General features: G+C 38.7%; 1 pseudogene; it reads left to right on the top strand.

Annotated features, from left to right (window-relative positions):
- The first annotated feature begins 306 nt into the window (after positions 1 to 306).
- The window catches only part of LOC100683620, a 106,117-nt pseudogene continuing 86,702 nt past the window's right edge, over positions 307 to 19,721 (top strand).

Below are 19,721 nucleotides of genomic sequence, written 5' to 3'. Positions count from 1 at the left end.
CTGGGCTCTTCTTCCTAAGCCTCAGGGTAATGCTTCACTTTTTTTTTTTTTTTTTTTTAAACACCTCCAGCCTTTTAAGGGGATTTAAGAAAGTATGATAATGAACTTTTTCACTCTGAGTTTGGCTAAATTACTCAATCCACCGTAATCAGAACCTAATACTTGAATCTGAAATTTTAATGACATTCATGCTTAGAATGGAAACATTATTGTAAACCTTAGGGTTTCTGAGTGGGTCTTCAATAAATGGCATCCCTCTCCTCCTTTTGGGATTAACAACAAGTTGAGAAGTAAGACAAAGAGTTAAAACCATGTCCAAGATGACTCCCTTATTAATAGCAAGAGTCAAAGTTACAGAGACAGCTTCACACGGCAGTCACCTTGGCCTGTTAACTGAAACCCAGAATCAGGCAGATGTACCCAGCCCGTGATGGGCTAGGCTGTACAAGGGAGCCCTCATGTAGCAGTCCTGACCATCTGGCTGAGCAGAGACAACGTCAGCTTTCTACACGCAGGCCTGCTTTGTAGTCAAAAGTCTGTCACCCGCCTGGGTGAGCGAAGGAATGTGCTGGTGCCAAGGAAAAAATCCCTCCTTGTGGACTTCGGAAACAGAAAAGACATTCCTTCTAAAAAGGTAATTGCAGAAATTTCATGTCATTAATATGTGTATTTATATGTGGCTTAGTATAAAGAGCTTTGGGCTTTTGAAGGGTTGGATATTCTTACATTCTGAATCCACAAATACTCAGTACTCTAACTTTTAAAATTGTGTGACTTCGGAGAAATAACTTGCCTTCTTTGAAACAATGTTTCTTCATTGGTACAAAAGAGATCAGAATCTCTTGAGCTGATTTCTTCTAAAAGCTAAATGAGATGATGTGTTTATGTTTACTATATACATAGAAAGAAATACTCTTGACACTATTTTCTCTGTGTGTGTATGTGTGTGCTTGGTTTCAGTGCCTTCAGAATGCAGCCTCCAGAGCTCTTCTTATTTGGTTGTTTGTCTGCCCTCTGCCCTCCTGTCAGTGCTTGAGGGGCCCCCTTCATCTTTTTTTAGCAGAGCACACACAGTCATTTCCATGCAGCAGAGGCGCTCACACATTTATTGCCTAGCTTTTTATTTTTTCCCCATGCACAGATGAATGGCAGGCCTTATAGATCTTTTCTAACTTACTATTATGTTTCTGGTGAAAAACACTTTTCCATTCGAAAACTTCTCCCAAACCCTGAAGGTCACTTCCTTCTATCAAAATATATTCTTTAGTTCTCTGACATGCTAGCTTATTAAATCACATCTCCACTCCAGGTGCTCACATGGAAGAATATCTGCCAGTTCCTATTTTCTCTAGTATACATCTCAGGCTCTACCAAGATAGAAGCAGAGAATGTCTGAATATAATATGATATAATGTAATATAATATTGATATGAAAATATAATTATATGACATGATATAATATAGTATAAATGATTTTGTGCTACCTCTAGCTCCAGCAAAACCCCAAATTTCCCTTTTTATGCTTCTATAAATGTCATAGACAATTTTGAAATGTGATTAAGATTTCTGCTGGGTTAAATGTGGGAGAGGTAGGTTTTTTCCACAGGAAATTATTTTGTATTATAATCTAAGACTTTAATAGAAAGCTTTTGTACATTAGATCTTTTTGCCTACACATTTTGGAGAAAAGAAATAGAAAATCCAAGTATACGTTCTTAAAAATCCTATTACTTAGAGTTAAAATATTTTCTTCTAAACTCCTAATGCTAAATTCAGTTCCATTATTTACCTTGGCTAAGGAGATATTTTGCACAGCTGGCTTATGAAAAAGATATGCAAAATATTCAATTTTTCCTTTAAGTCTGTTAAGTATCCTCCAAAGATCATCTTCTTTTTGGCAAGCTTCTGCTCTTCCAACCCATCCCTGACTGTTGCTAATTTTATACCCTCTTTCTTCAATTGCTGCCTGAGGCCTAAGCCCTTTATACTCCAAAGATGTTTCCTGTCTCATTCTGGGATCATGGCCATCCTTCCATTGCGTCTACCACTAGCATCTATATCCACTCAGATTTGAGAATGCTTTCCCTCTCCTAACTAGAAATGCTTTCCGCATCTAACTAGGATAGGTTAGTTTCTCTTTGAGCGTCTCCCAGAATTCTCTAATTTTCTGTTAGCAAATGGAGCTCTGACCTTGGGTTTAGGAAACGTTCTCCATTTATAATTCTTCCAGAATGAACAAGCCTGCTGGAAGTCATTTAGATGAGGGTTGCCTAGGGTTTCCCCCTGCTGGCCAGCATGCATTTTTCTCTGCTGAATATACGAGCTTTCCTCTTAATTTTTATTCTCTGAACCATTTGTTCCTCTTAGAGGCTGCACGGTGCCAGAATATCATGGTTTGCTACAGAGTAAATGTTGTTTGGACAAATGGATGTAAACTGTAGTTTAAAACAAAACAAGCACAACACCTGTGCCTCCCGATAGGCCTGACATCAGGGAACATCATTCGAAATTTTGTGTTTGTTTCTTGGCAGTGTGGGGATGAATTTTTCACTTTTATGTCTGTATTGCATAGACAAGATATAGACAAGATCTGCACTCATGTCTCTGGTATTTCACTTGATATATCATAGTTGGTATGTCATTTGAGACTGACCATATATCATAGAAGAATAAAAAAGTGATAGAGGAAACCCCGGTGCCAGTACCCTGCTTTGTTAAAAAAATTATATATATATATATGTGTGTGTGTGTGTGTGTGTGTATTTGGCAGATACTTTACACTTTTAGAGTTACCTTTCCTTGGAATTGATGAATTCTATTCAGAAATTATCTCAATTTCCATACATAGCCTTTCATGGCTCTTGGTGCTTCCTGATTCAAAGTTGATATCCTATGATCCGTTTATTTTCTATATGTCTGTTCTTCACATTCCTCCAGTATTAATCCTCTGTGAAAGGATTAGAGCATATTTGTTTTTTTTTTTTAATTTTTTATTTATTTATGATAGTCACAGAGAGAGAGAGAGAGAGAGAGAGAGAGAGAGGCAGAGACACAGGCAGAGGGAGAAGCAGGCTCCATGCACCGGGAGCCCGAGGTGGATTCGATCCCGGGTCTCCAGGATCGCTCCCTGGGCCAAAGGCAGGCGCCAAACCGCTGCGCCACCCAGGGATCCCCATATTTGTTGTTAATACAAGACCTCTTATGAAAACTGTTGAAGCTTAAGGAAAATTATTTTATTAATCCATGAGTTTGATATTATGTTTAGCGGCAACAAATATGGGTGTCTCCAGAGCTCCAGATAACAATAAGCTTAAAATGGAAAATAATCATAGTTAACTCTTATCTCTTTATTGTAATATAAAGAATGTAAATCTCCCAGTCTGCAAATTTCATTTTAGCCAGTAATCTTTTTTTTTTTTTTAAAGTCTGCTCACAGATCCCTGGGTGGCTCAGCGGTTTGGAGCCTGCCTTCGGCCCAGGGTGTGATCCTGGAGACCTGATATCGAGTCCCAGGTCGGTTCCCTGCATGGTTCCCTGCCTGGAGCCTGCTTCTCCCTCTGCCTGTGTCTCTGCCTCTCTCTCTCTGTGTCTCTCATGAATAAATAAATAAAATCTTAAAAAAATAAATTCTGCTCACAACTAGTAAGACACTAACTTGGTGTACCCTGTAGTCTCTACTCAGAGGTATTAATAAAATGACCACAACGTGCTGCAGAACAAGGTTTAGAGGTTGCTGTTCTTTAAGAAAAAGACTTGATGTGTAATTTTCTCTCTTTATTCCTTGTTGTCATTAATTTCATTTCATTTAATTTTAGAGCTTTAAAAGGAGGCTTTTAGTACATGTGCTGCCAAAGTGAGCAGAAGGAACTTTAAAGTTCATTTGCTCACCTTCCACTCTTTACATTGAGTAGCCTGAAGCCCGTATTTGTGACTTGGCTGGAATATCTAACCTGTTAGAGGCAGAGCTGATACTTGGGTATTTGACTGATAAAACAGTACACTGTCCATTATATTGCAATATGTCCCTTTGGCTTGTTCTCCCTTTCATTTTTAGACATATGATCCAGCTCAGCTATGATGAAGGAGAAAAAAAACAAAACAAAAAACAAATCAGTAAATGTCAAAGTTGAGAAATTATAGAGTTTTAGTTTTGAAAAAGTATAGACCATGAGGCATAGTCTATATAGATATAGGCAAATGTAGAATTTTAAAATGTAGTCTTCTAATTGTTTATGTTATCTGAATCAAAATGAAAATTCTAGGTTAGACTTTTAGTCTATGATATAGTTTTGGAATATAGGTGAGGTTTGGTGCGGTGAGGTCCAGAGGTGACAGCCAAGAAAGAATTTTTGAGATATCTTTGGTGCAAAATGGTGGTTTTATTAAAACACAAGGACAGGACCCAAGGGCAGGAATAGCTGCTGCACTAGGGTTGTGAGGGGTGGCTGATTATATATGTGGGAGTTGGTAGTAAGGAAAAAGGGAGGTTTTCAAAAGAATTTTTGCATGCTAAAGAGGACCTACAAGATATTGGAGGCCTTGCAATTGCCAAGTTAAGGTTGTTTTTTTACCTCTGGTAAAGCATTAAGACAGTTGAGAGTTTCCTTCTGGAAGTTATTGAGAAGAATGCTTTTTTTTCTTGTAAATCACTAAGACATTTGTAAACTTAGGGAGACTCATGTCTTGCTGGACTGTAATCTCTATATGTTAACCATTTGTTTTTCATTTCCCTTAGATTTAAGGCAGCCAGTCATGTCTCTCACATGCCAGTAGGGGTGGGGTGGGTTGTAAGGTGTCGGTTTGTGCTTTGTCCTTAGCTTGCTTTCTGCTTCCTAATCAGTCTAGATAGAAATTTCACATTGATTTAGGAGAAAAAGTTTTAATGGATTTCTTCCCAAAAAGTTCCTATGGAAAAAAAAAATGTATCTATGGAGAGATAGAGACACAGAGAAAGAGACAGTGAGACAGACAGAGAGAATTCCAAGTGAAACAAAGCTAATAGTACTTTTTATTTTAGGACTTTTCAAAAAATTTGCCTTGAAAATGAACAAGAACTATGAATCTCCCAGTTTTTCTCAAAATTCATAAAACCAGCAACTCAGTTTTTTAAAAAAATCAAATATGTTATAATGCCTGTGGGATCTCTAGTGTGTTTTCAAGCAGTTTGGGAGACTCTTTCCATGGAGTTCCATGGCTTTAAATTCTGTCTGCATGCTGGCGATATTCATATTTTTATCTCTGGCTTTGATTTCTCCCTTGAGGTCCAGAATCACATAGCTAAGTATCTTTACACCCCTATTCAGATATTTGATAGGCATTTCAAACATAACATAATCAGACTGTATGTCCACCCCACACAGTCATACACACAACCTTTTTTTTTTCAAAGTTAATTCTTTCCAATAAATTACACCACACAGTTTTCCAAAGACCAGATTTAAACTTGCTGTCATCTGGAATCATCACCTGTCGCAGGCTGCAATCTCTGGAGGCATAGGCTGAGATGACAAGGTTTGATGTGCATATGTTTATTAGGGATCAATACTTGTGAAAGGAAGGGGGTGGAGGCAGGATTGAGCAGAGAGGAAGTAAACATTTGTAATGGTCCCAACAGTGTGCTACAGCCAAGCTGGCAGGGAGCTCTGCAGTGAATACTGCCCATCAGAGTTGCACCAGGTTAGGAGAAAACAGCTGCTCCTTTGGATGCCTGCCTGCTTCGTTCACATCAGTCACCATATCAGCTGTCCAGGGAAAGGCATAACCTACTTTCGAGAAGTTTCCTTATAAGCATGTGCTGATGTGGACTCTGCTGAATTCTTGAGGTGGACTCTGCAGATCTGCAGATTTCTCTCTCTGAGCAGCTTTCTCTGCCTTACAGAGTCTATTTACTTTGGTCTTACAGGATGTTCAGCTCTGTCTCTTAAACTCAGGGTAGTTACTCTGTGAGGCTCTGCCTGGGTTCCCTTTTCTTGACCCGTGACCTTGAATCTCTTTTAAGCTGTGACCTGGAGCAATTGTAGGGTTTACTTTGTCTGCTTTCCATCTTTCAGAGATCACTGACTTTTGTTTTCTGATATCTACTGTCTTGAAAATAGTGATTTCATATATTTTTCTGTTTTTGTTTGTTAGTTGGTTGTTTCAGGAGGGTGAATTGGTTCCTTGTTACTCCATCTTGGCCAGAAGTGGAAGTCCCTGGAGTTTATCTCTTAAACCCTTCTTTGTACAGTTTGTTTACTTTTGCAATAACTTATTTCCTTGCAAGCTCAAATTATGTCTTGCATCACCCCTCCATCTAAAACAGTCTGTGGTAATTGCCCTCATTATCATTTGAAAGACTCTTCTTGTTCCTCCTTTCCTTTCTTCCCTTGGTGTTAAACCCTTCTTTCCTTTTAAGAGAGAAAACATCAGACAGACACACACACACACACACACACACAAACACGCAACTTATTTTTATTTTGGTATTGTTACAGATCTTTAAAAATTGGGAATAAGAACATATATTGCTTCATCTCACCCTGTCCTCAGGAGCTTAGAGGAGGTGCATCCAATGACCTTTCTGTGATGATGGATATGCTCTGTATCTGTACCGGTCAAGGCAGTAACCAAGAATACTTGTGGCTAGGTGGCTAAGGAGCATCTGAAATGTGCCTAGAGCAACTGATGGACTAGGTTTCCATTTTATTTAATTGTGATTAATTTACATTTACTTTTAGATAGCCACATGTGGCTAGTGGCTATCTCATTGGACATCACAGGGATACCATTTATTTTTTTTGCCAGAGGTAAGTAGCAGTTTAGAATGTTGTGGATCACATCTCCCTTAGCTACCATTGTTTTTCTAAAGCAATCCATCTTAATGACAGACTGAATTGCCACGGTATACGGTCAAAAGCATAGACTTACTTGCTTATTTACATTCAACTAATAGGTACTAACTATATGTGTGATAAAAATTTAATCTCTTTGAATTTTGATTTTCTGGACTAGTGGGGCTAATGGCACCTCCAAATAGGTTGCTGTAAGAGTTTGTGGAAGATAATGTGTAGTACATAGTCGTTGTTTAGTAAACATCAATTGTTTTCCTTTTTCTTTTTCAATATATTTCCTTTTAGAAATAAGAATCTTTCTGAAGGCCAGAAAATATTAAGCCAATCACACTTTAGTGTTATTAGGTTTAATAAATACCTCTCGTCTGGTTTTATTTATGCACAAGACACCTGCTCTTAAAGAAGGAAGGAGGAAAGTGAACTAGACTATCCTAGAGGAAACCAGATGCACTGAAGACAAGGGTCATCAACTTGAAATGTCAGCAGAGCAGGACAGCAAGAGAAAACGCAAAGTAGTTCAGCCTTCAAGAGAGCTAGCATTTTTTTTCACTCCCAGGTTATACGGTCACCCTTGTGTTTCCTGAACGTCAACAAAATTTCTTTCAGTCTGTTGTTCCCTGAGAACACTTCATTCCAAGCCATCTTTTACCTTCGATGTTCAGTATAATGTTCAGTATAATGGGGCTGGACTGATGAGCTGGTGTAGCAGCTTGCTGCCCAGAGCCCCAGAGACAACATCCAGATCAGCGACATGACAACAACAAAACACATTTAGTTTGTCTTTTAAAAATCACACCACAGGCATGCGAGAGACTTCATGTCATTGATCTCTGTTGTTTTTCCCCTAGTCCACTCATCTGGAGTGGGGTGTGGCAGAGAGTGCTCAACTAACAAGGAGCTTCTCTTTTTACCTGGTGACTGCTCTGCGTGATTGTTTCTCTGCGAAGTGTGAAACTGTGAGCCGAGCTTTCCATTGCAAGTCATAAATGTCTGTCACAGGCAAACTTAGGACTGCATGTGTGCAGAGTGCTAAGATAATTGAGGAGGCATGATACCAGGTGGCAGAGAAGCAGGCGTCTCTGCCTTCCTTTGCTGGGTTCTCACCTGCACTGTGTGATGCTAGGAACATTATTTTACATCTCTGAGTTCTAGATTGCTCAGTTGCTAGAAGAAAAAGAAAAAGAAAAGAAGGGAGGAAGAAAGAGCTAAAATGAGGGTTATAGTGCTGTTCAGGGTTGTGTGGATAAATGAGATTGCAAGAAAAGAAAAAAAGCAAAAGGGCAACCTCGATAGGTTATATAGTTCTTATTTTCTATAACTATGGCATTCATTTATTTACACTGCACTCCTAGAATCTTAAGATACATTCGAGGTTTATACATGTCAGATTTAATTATTTAAAAAAATCTATTTTTAAACAATTAAGAAACACCTATAAAAATTGACACTTTCTAAAATAGGTTATGTAACAATTTCCACACCTTGGAAAGCACCTGTGCATTAGTTTGTACTGTTAGGCTAACTAGTTTGGGGGCATATCTGACTAAAAAGAATGCTTTTCCTGCCAACACAATTATAAAGGCTGTATTGTATTAGAATCCTTAAAAAATAAGCCTTCACATAGCTGCTGAGCTAAATTTGCAACTTGAGCAAGTGCCCAGTAGAGCACATATGCAGCTGAATTTATTAAAATGTCAGGCAAAGCTCATGGGCACCTCCAGCCGATGCCCACCTTCCGCTCCTATGGCTACCCTATGTACCGCAGGCAGTGTGCAGAAGTTCACGTCAAATTGCTTGGAGATGTAAAAATATAATGACATTTATTTGTACTTGAATTCAGCTTTAATAGCAAAAAAAAAAAAAAGTTACTGAAATCTTCAATGTATTTTATGCAGTGAAATTTCATAAAATATTTCTGTTATCCCTGTGAAGCTATAATATCATCTTGAAACACTGCACTGTAAGCATATAAGCAAGGCTCTCTGTTTCTTTCAAAGATGAAATTCAGGGAAATAAATTGAGACCTGACAATGAAAATGTATTTTTAGCATAGAGTTACCATTTGATAGGTGAGGGAATGGAACACACCAATGAAGAAAATCTCATTAAAGTATATGCTAGTGACATTGCAGCAGGTATTTATATGAGCTCTCATTGAACAACTATTACTATTGTCTCATAAATATAGTTCAGAGAAGCACCTAAGCATGCATACGTGGCAGTGATGGCAAATTGTCTTCTCCAGTATCTCTTCCCTCCTTTTTCCTAAGAGAGAGAATCTGGCTCTTTGCTGGCCACAGACCTCCATATAAAGACTACATTTTTTGACCTTCTTTGTATTAGATGGGGTCATGTAAGCAGAAATTTTACATGGCAGATTCTAGGAGCACCTCTGCCCTTTTTTGCCTTTTTTCTTCCATCTTACTGCCTGAAACATGAATATGGCTGCTGGAGCTCTGACAGCAATTCTGCTCAACTGAGGAATGGTGCAGCAATATCTCGGCTGGGTTTGCGGAGCCACCTTACTAGCCTTGGGCTACCTATTAATGAATTCTTTTGTACTGAAAAAAGTAAGTTTCTGTCTTGTTGGAAGCACTATTAGTATGTTTTTTGGTCACAATCAGTTACACAAAATCCTAATTAATATAGACGTCAAGTCACTTGAGGACAGAAATTATGGAACATTTTCAGAGTTCTGGTGACATCCAACCGAAAGCTATAGATTGCTTCACTTGGCTTAATTGTTATTCCATATTCTGGGGGTTGAATATAAGGAGGACTGCTACTTTTAAAACAAGTAATATGCATAATATAATTAATATGACACAATATAATGTGATATATATATATATATACATGTTATATATAATGGACACAATAGGAGAAAAAATACTAAATTTCAAGATCAATTTTTAACAGACTACCAAAGTGGCATCTAATGGCCTCTGTGCTGATAGAATAGTTACAATAGCAGAAAAATCTGCAGGTGGGGTAGCTCCTGTAATGTAAAAACCAAAACGTTTTCAAGAAGTCCTTGTAAAATAGAGCTGCATCTTGTGCGAGAATTGCATTCTCGGGGCACCTGAGTTGCTCAGTGGTTGAGCTCTGCCTTTGGCTCAGGTTGCCAGCTGGGGGTCCTTGGATCCAGTCCCATATCGGGCTCCCCACAGGGAACCTACTTCTCCATCTGCCTGTGTCTCTGCCTTTCTGTGTCTCTCATGAATAAATAAAATCTTTTTTAAAAATTGCATTCTCAAGTTAGTATTTCTGGCAAAAAATCCCATGTAGTCAGTACTACCCTTAGAATTTTTATAAAGTTAGGATATATATTGTTTGGGGATACAGCTCTATTCAAATTTCTGGGCAGTCAAAATATTCCCTGTTTATGTTTATAATAAAATCCCTAATTGTAAGTGAACTAGTAGGGAGAAAACTCTGAACTTCTTCGCTTTTCTTCAGGGTTTACTTCAGATTTGTATATTAAATCTCTAAATCCCAGTATACAATAAGATCTTTGTTTTGGTGAAGATCAAATAAAATAGAGGAAATTGCATTTCAACATATAGCTAGATTCAAAGTCAGCTTATGACGCACTAAGAGCTTAGGAAACCAGCTTCCTGTACTGTTTATATACCCTCCAGGTAGGGGGCAGGTACCAACATCTTTCAAAAGAGCATTGCTTATTTTCCATACACAATGCCAATTTTATTAAGGGTATGTTTTATTTGTCTTGTGTTTTTTGTTGTTTTCTTTTTCTTTTTCTTTTTTTTTTTTTAAGGGAGTAAGTAGGGGCAGAGGGAGAAGGAGAGAGAGAGAATCTTAAGCAGGCTCCATGCCCAGCATGGAGCCCACTGCAGGGCTCAATTTTACAACTCTGAGATATGACCTGAGCTGAAATCAGGAGTCAGGGCACTTAACCTACTGAGCCACCCAAGTGCCCCAGGGTATGTTTTTTAATTATAAGCTTTTCAAAATTATTTGTAATTATGTACACAATGAATTCCAGAATTTTACTTTTTTTTATGTCCACGTTTATTTGCAAGATGTTGGTATGAATAATTCACCATATATGTGATTGATAGAGCATATTAGTTCATTGTTTTTTATTTTTATTGTTTTATTTTCTTTTTAATTGAAGAATAGCATGTAGTTAATTAACTGTTTTAAAATAATATAATATGGTTTGCACTGGTTTTGTTTCTTTTTTTTTTTTTATAAATCTTTATTTATTTATGATAGTCACACACACAGAGAGAGAGAGGCAGAGACACAGGCAGAGGGAGAAGCAGGCTCCATGCACCGGGAGCCCAACGTGGGATTCGATCCTGGGTCTCCAGGATCGCACCCTGGGCCAAAGGCAGGTGCCAAACCGCTGTGCCACCCAGGGATCCTGGTTTTGTTTCTTAGTGCTATTTTCAACCTACTGAATGAACTCAATCTGTCGAGGCAGGAATGTAGCTGTATTCTGTGGATAAATCTCAGAGATAAAGTAAAACTTTAAGTTTGGACTGACATGAAAAATAAATATGACTCATTTGTTGCTTTAAAGGTTTGACAGAAGTGAACAATAAAGAATCTTTTAATTTAAAATTAATTTTTATTTGTAACAAAACATTATGGGGAAACAATTTAAAAAGTCACATAGTGCTGGGCACCTGGGTGGTTCCATCAATTAAGCATCCACCTTTGTTTCAGGCCATGATTGCAGGGTCCTGGGCTTGAGCCTGGCTCTCAGCAGGGAGTCTGCTTCTCCCTCTCCCTCTGAGCCCCCCTTTCCTGGTTCGTGCTCTCTCTCTCTCAAATAAATACATTTTTAAAAAATCTTTTAAAAAGCCACATAGTACTGAGAGTCATAAAAAGGCATCAGTCTCCTGTCCCCATCAGATATTCAATGACTCCCCACAGGCAAAAACTTTCAATTCTTTAGTTGTTCCTTCTCATATTTATCTCTATGAGTGCAGAGAACATTGGCTATTGCTATTTGTTGGTTCAGCAATTCCAGACATATCATTGGATTTTTTATTTTGAGAGATGAAGATTTGGGTTCGTTTAGTCCTTTCCTTGCCATCATACTGTAAAAAATTTTGGTAAAACCCCTACATATTTTTTCTTGACAAAATATAAATATTATTTACTTTGAGCAAAATAGCATTCTATGATTATATTTTATTCCCCGAATGGCTATTTTTTTCCTGAAGATAATTGACTTAAGTTTACATTTACTTCTCTTTGAATATTTAAGCTTTATGCACCATTAAGGAACTCTGAAATTGTTTCCTAGGCAGTCCAGCCTCTTAGATCATTTATCAGTTGTGTTTTTGTTCTGGAGAAACGCTCCTTGAAGCTTCTGCCATGCTACTAATCAGAATTCTTTGCTCCGTGGGTGTGACACACAGTTGATGTGGCTGTGCTGCTATTCAAGACTTTGCTTTGACTCTTCCTTTTATTGGATTCTCAGTTTCTTGACTCATGCCTTCCCCTCTTCTGATTTACTCCTGCATTTTGGTGAGACACATCTTCCAACTGCTTCCTGAGAAACGGTGCATGGGAAACAACTTCTGAAATTTTGCATATTTAAAAATATTTTTATTCTACCCTGATATGTGATAGATAGTCCTGTGGTTCTATAATTCTAGGTTAAAAATAATTTTCTTTCAGCACTTTAAAGGGAAAGTATTATTTTATTGTCTTTTAGGTGCCAGGGTTTGTGGTTAAGTCCAGGCTATTCTTATTCCTAATCATTGTTAGTTGCTGTTTTCTTTTCTGGAAACGTTTACTATCTTCTTTTTATTTTAGGGGAGTGATAGGTCAGTATTACCTGTTCTATGCAACTTAAACTAAGACCATACTAACTTTGTTTGTATTGAAACTATCTTGCCAAAGAGGGTAGATCTAAGACTGGTATGTGGAATTAATTCACTTTCCAAACTCTGGGTCTCTTCTGGGTAGTTAGCCTTATACATCTTTTTGAATTTTATTCAGATGAGTCACTCATCTGCCATGTGCCATGAAATAATCCTAAGAAGGTGAGTTTTGACCCTGAGTGTCTAATAAGGTGTTCAGGGACCAGACAGCTACTTTTCTTTTGCAATGCGAGGTTGCATACTTCTATAACAGCTGCATTTTTGTGACAGATAGGCTGCACTCATCCTCTCTAAGATTCAACATAGATGGCTAACTAATGTCTTCCAATGGGAAAATTTATAGACTTTGTCGTACTGTATTTTATTTTTCATCCTACTTTTCAATTGTTAAAATAATACATACTAAATGCAGAAAAACCCAGTAAAGAAATTTATTCTAGTACCAGAGATGATAAATATTCACATTTAATACCTGTTACAGAGAATTGAGTGTGTCTTTCCTCACTTTAAGAATGTTTCAGGAGCATCTCCTCATGTCACTAAATGTCATCCCACATATTATATAACATGATTTTTGATGGTTGCTCAGTATTCCAGTATATAAACTTTCATTATGTTTATAAGCTTTTTCTTAGGACTTGAGACTTCCACTCTTGTTTTTGTTTTTGCCTTTGCTATCATAAGTATTGTGGTATCTGAAATGGCTCAAGTCTTATCAGCCTATAAATGAAAATGGAATTGCACTAACATTAGTTGTCAAATTATGATGTGTCACAGCCCCTTTCTGCATGATTTAATCCCATTAGTTATTTCCAGAAGGCCCTGGAGAAGTCTTATATAAAGGGATAAGTCAATATATGTCCTTCCCTTTGTGTGCATCTTCAAGGGATTACCAGCCACAGAAATTTAATGAGGGGTCTTGACTCTGTTGCTAATGCTGGTACCTTCTGGAGGGATGTGCTTCTCAGCTGGCCTACACTACACCTCTGTAGGTCCTTTACAATATTGCAGACTCTACTATCACAATGATCTGCCAAAGAAAGGACAGATGTGCTTTTTCCCACTTTGAGATGGAGTTTGTTTTCTAGGTCCTAAGCCAGCAACGTTTATACCCAGAGTCTCAGTGGGCATTTCTAGAAAACAGACCTTCAGCTTCTGACTTGAGGGCAGTGGTTTTTCAGCCTGGTTGTACATCACAGGACTTTTAGAAGATAGAGATGCTCAGCTCATACTTCAGATCTGATGATACACTTTCCCAAGTAGAACCATAGGATGTGCATTTCAAAGTTGATTAAAGTACATCTGTTTTGTTGTATGTAGTAGATCCTGTTGATTCTCCTTATAAATCCTCTGTCCTGGAATTATAGCCCTCCCTGAGCTTCTGCAAATGCTGTAGTTAACAGCTTATACTTTTGGTCTTCCCCAGGGATTATATTTACCTTCTTGCCCAGAGATGCCAAGGAAGCAACACCAGTTCCATAGAAGTTTTATTAGAGAGTACATGGATCCCTGTCACAGGCTCTAATTCTGGGAAATCGGGTCTAAGACAATGTGTAACAAGGCTACTCTTCCAGAGGCCTATGAGCAGTCCATGGAACTGGTTGAGGGACAGACATAATGTTATTTCAACCACTGGTCTGATTTTTCTCCTTCTCCAGAGTACTCCTATCAATGAGCATGCACACCCCCCCGCCCCCGCTTCTACACACATGCACACACATAGAAGTATTTCACTCTCTTTTTAACAGAAAAACAAGTCTCATGCATATTAACTCATCTACTACTTCCTGCTGCTACATGTATTGACCTCTATCATTGGGCACATTTTTTTTTTTATTTCCTAAGTATCAATAACTATAAATGAAATTGCTGGTCTGATAATAAGACTTTTGATTCACATTGCCAATGGTTTCTCTGAGAGTTAATTCTGATTTACTCTGTAAAAACTAGTGTACAAAGTTCCTAGGACTACCAGTTTTCTACTCTAGTTTCTCTGGGAAGAGGAGGAGTCAGACAGACTATGGTGATGACAGTCTATTGTTGTAAAAATGGAAGTAAATATAGGTAGGAATATTTCTTACCTAGAGGCATGGGGGGTGGGGAGAAAATTTGATAAATCTTTAGGACAAGGATGATAGCATGTAAAATGACAGATTCTTAGTTTGAGATGGAGGGACTTGGATGTTATCCATGCTAAGATGAAGAATGTATGTTCTTTGAGGGATATTGCTTAGATTTTTTTTTCAGTCACCATATTCTAACTGTACAAGGAAGAAAAGGGCTGATGTAATTGAGTTCAGTCCAAGACCATGAGCTCAGTCATGCTACTATGGAATGCACTGGTAAAAGGAAGAGAAGAAATAGCCTTGCATGGAACAAACATTCTTTTCTCCTTCTCCCTTCTCCCTTCCTGTAATTTTCTTTGGTATTGAATTGTAAGGGCAGCTATAAATGTGTATTTGTGATTTTGTGAGATTTGGGCATAGATATAATGAATAACTTTATATATAAATCTTTTTGCTCTAGAGGGCTTCAAGTCTGCCCATTATAACCTTCTACTTACCTTACTACATCGGTAAATGAATAAAGCAATTCCAAACACCTATTTTGCTAATAGCAGGCACTTTCAAGGGAGATCAAGAGGTAATGTGGGTTCTCTGATATTAGGAAGACTCTATTCTATAAGATTCTCATTATCTGAGGATTAAAAAAAAAGATTTTATTTATTTATTCACGAGATACACAGATAGGGAGAGGCAGAGACATAGGCAGAGGGAGAAGCAGGCTTTATACAAGGAGCCCGAAGTGGGACTCGATTCCAGGACTCCAGGATCATGCCCTGAGCCTAAAACAGACACTCAAACACTGAGCCACGCAGGCATCCCTATCTGAGGATTTATATACCTAGGTTTTTGAGAAGAAATGAAAAACTGAAAAAAAAATCTGAAAAAAAAAAAAAACTTAAAGAAAGTAATAGGAATTCTATCCATCTTTGCCTTAATTCTCATGAGAGCAGAAATCTAGGAAAACCTACTCGTGAGTTACTATTCTTTTAGATCTAGGCCTTGAAGGCACATGAAATAGTTTACTAAAATTTAGCCTGGAAATAGGTTAATATAAAAAGATTCATTATTTGTATACTATCCCTCTGCAAACACTTTTTCCAAAACATCTTTTTAAAAGGTTCAATATGGCCTAAGAATCACAGAGAGCCAGATACATGCAGGCAGGTAACACTTTCTGCTCAGAAGTGGTCACAATCAGGGCATTGTGTAGAGCAGGGACCTCAGATGTGGCTGCACAAACACCCTCATAGAGGTGCTGAATCATCTTGGAAAGCTAGAGAGGAGCTCTGTGCCAGCAACTCCCCTAAGCTGCCTTCAAAACTGGCCTTATTAAATTTCTGCTGGGTAATTTGCTCTGGGGATCTCCTGAGTTACTTGAATGGATAAAAATAAGCTGTCAACCTGTGAGCTAACTCTAGTTAGTAGAACAGGGTTCCAGTGGATTCTGCTTCTGCTTTCAGCCAAGTTCACTCGGGGTTAATGTGATGCTAAGGCTCCTACTTGCTCCTGCCTGCACCACAAACTCCTTGTCACTTGCCCTGTCTAGTTCCTCCTGTCCCTTTTTTAGGTAAAAAAGTTATTTTAATATAAATAAGAAAAAAGACTAATACATTAAGTTTCCATCTTTCCCCAGGGACACCTGACTGGGCATAGTTCTTCTGAAACTGTAGGGCTTGCAACTGGGTTTCCTCCTTTGATTTGATCCCAACATCCCACTATTTTCACAGAATATTTCTGAGCCTTAGTCACTGAGGTTCTAGCTATTGTCCCAGGATATTCTTCTTACCTGTGCAGGTCAGTGGCTGTAATGCACACTTGTTGGATCCAGGTACTGTCTGGATTTACACATGGAAACTGCAAATTAGACTAAACTAGAAGAAGAATGATAAAAAGAAATATTAATGATAAGAAATGGCCCTAACTAGATGTAAAATAACAATAAAACAATAAAACATGTCAGCCCTTGAGCTGACATTCTCACTGGGGTCAGATAACAGCCAGTAGATTATATAGTAGGTTATGGTAGGCATAACTGTCTCTGTCCTCTACAGAGAGACTTCCCTACAGGGCTTCCTGTAGGGACACCTAAAAGGGAGTCCAGGTGAGGACACCTGGAACCTCTAAGTGGTGAGGACATCTGGAAGGGAAACCAAATGGGGAGTCACAGGTCACTCTTGTCTTTGAGAATACATGCAAGGTCTCACAGGAGCTGTCCTAGAGCCACACTGGGCCTTAAGATCCCATGCCTGAGAGCAATACTGTGGGCCTAAAGCAGGGCCAGTGTCTCTCCCATCCTTCCCTGCCTGCTGAGGGGGATAAGAAAACACATCTAAAATAGTTGTTGGGTGCAGAAGACTGGGGAAGGGACGAGGCTGACAATTACGCAGTTACTGGAAGGGGGGCTTCAATGAGGAGAAAAGAAAGCAGGAAAATTATTGTTCTGCCACTAAACAACAGTTCTTGAGTTCAAGGAGGAAAGGGTAAGAGGAAAGGAAGAGAGGAGAGGCAAAACAGTAAAGAGCAAAGAATAAATAGAATGGCACAAGTGAGCAATATGGAAGATGGTTATGGAGCGTCTTCTCATAGTAGAAGGAGAGTAAGGAGGAAGCCACTTAACCTTGCCACCTACCTTTTTGGATTTGGAATTGGAGAAGTGGTGGCATAAAATTCAATCCAATTAACAGGATAAAAGGGGATTTGCTATATGCCAGATGCCATGTTTCATGCTCTAAGGGATGAGAAAAGGAAAGAACAGTGCCTGCTTCTGGGGGCAATGGCAATATGGCAAGAGAGAGACCTATTCAGAAGGAATAATAATTCCCAACCCACTGAAGTAAGATCCATGATAACGGTACAAGAGGGCAGCAGCATGGGGACAGAGGAGAGCAGAGAAACGAATGCTACCTTAGGAGCCTCATAGAGCAGCTGTGAGTATGACCAACCAGGACACAGAGCAGATACAGAGGAAGGGAACGACCCTCAGATTAAGGAGAGAGTCTGAGTAGAATGAGGCATGGAGCTGGGGAAGGTGGCCTGTTTTTGGAGTAAGGTGAATTCTCCTTCAGTGGTAAGGCTGCCAGGGAGGGCGAGGCCAAGGTTGCAAGGTCAGGCTGAGAGGGTTTGATCTGATAATGCACAGGATGGGAACACTGAGTGCTATTAAAAAAGAGATTGATGAAATCACAATTGTGAATGTGAATCTCGAAGTATTATGCATGATGTATCAAAGAAAGCAGAGACTGGAGAGAGGGAGCATTGCATGGCAATCTCCCAGGTGTTGTTTGGATTTATGCATATCCTACAAGCATAGGCACTGCCTTTGTACTGACAAGGATGTTTTTATAGTGAATAGTCTTGGAAGAGAGGTAATGTCTCTCTTTAGAGCAAAACCATGCAGACCCACTGTCCCAGAAGATTCAGTTTCTCTAAGATCAGACTTTCCTTTCCTCTAATGCAACCCACTGCCTATGCAGGAATCCGTGAGTGTCTATCTCAGTGCCCTGGTGGAACGTGGAAATGAGGGGAACTGGCAGAGATATGTTGCTTATGTTTTCTGTGCTGTGAGAAATAAATCACTCTGTTTCTGACTCAATAGTCTACGGTGTCTGCCATAATCCATGAAACCATGGCAGGCTAACTCATCACCTGCACGTAGTGTAAAACTCTCAAATTGTTCATAATTTTCAATGGAGGAAGTACTGTGAAGAAGCTTTTTCAGTAATATAAATGGGGAATGCTTGTTTTAGGGCAAAAATAGAATTTTACTTATTTTTGTGTCAGGAACCTGACATTTACATATGACTGATTTTATTTTATTTTATTTATTTTATTTTATTTTATTTATTTTATTTTATTTTATTTTATTATTTTTTTAAAGATTTTATTTATTTATTCATGAGAGAGACACAGAGAGAGAGAGAGAGAGAGAGAGAGAAAGGCAGAGACACAGGCAGAGGGAGAAGCAGGCTCCATGCAGGGAGCCCAACGTGGGACTCGGCCCGGACTCCAGGATCACACCCTGGGCTAAAGGTGGCACTAAACCGCTGAGCCACCGGGGCTGCCCCTGACTGATTTTATAATGTCTAGAAAATACTGTTTCCTTACTACAAACAGCCTGACCCAACCCCATTCACTGTGGTCAGTTCATCCCATACTTTTTTTTCCTGAGTCTCACCTGCTAGAGTCTCAGAGGGGAAGTATGGCTCCAGGACAGGATGGGTGCCAGGGATTCCTATCCTGCAGAGAGTATTTTTACGCTTGGTGTTTGCTTTCAGTGTGCCTAAATGATGCCTAAATAGCTGTCCTAAAATATCTTCCCTATTGTAAATATTCTGGATTCAGCCAGTAGCCTATTCTATCCTAATTAATCAGTAAATATTTAGAGCCTGAAAGTGAAATAAAGTAATTAAAATTTTAAAATAGAATAAGTTAGGAAATTCTTGTCTTTAATCACCTACCTCAATTCCAAAGATAGAGTTGTGTTTAAAGTTCTTTAATTTATTGTCTTTATACAATGTGATGGATTCTAGCTAGATATTTCTAAGTGGCTCTGCCACTCACTGTGTAATCCTGAACCTCTGTGTTCTCACTATGAAGTGGGACTTGATTATTTTTAAGGTCTTTTCCAGCATTGGATTCCAAGAAGCCCAGTTCGTGGAACTGAATAATAACGTTATTTCCAACTTCTTTTCCTCCTGAAAAACATAGCCAGAAAAGTTATTTTATTTGGAAAGAAGGAAAGATGAGTGAGTTGAATATGTGAGTATGTTAAACAAGTTTCTTAGTTTCTTTTGCTATTAACAGCTTTCTGGTCCCTTTCTTCACTTTGAAGGAAAGCCTGAATGAGAGGGTAGCAATTCTTTAACTTTTGAGTAGCTTCATAGTATCTTCCATCTTTTTTCAAAGATGACAAACAATGGGTTTCGTTAAGATTCTTTCACATGGGCATAAAAATGGTGATA

The sequence above is a fragment of the Canis lupus genome, chromosome 14 (assembly GCF_011100685.1).
Source record: "Canis lupus familiaris isolate Mischka breed German Shepherd chromosome 14, alternate assembly UU_Cfam_GSD_1.0, whole genome shotgun sequence".
Taxonomy (NCBI): Eukaryota; Metazoa; Chordata; class Mammalia; order Carnivora; family Canidae; genus Canis; species Canis lupus.
This window is presented reverse-complemented; position numbering and strand designations above follow the sequence as displayed.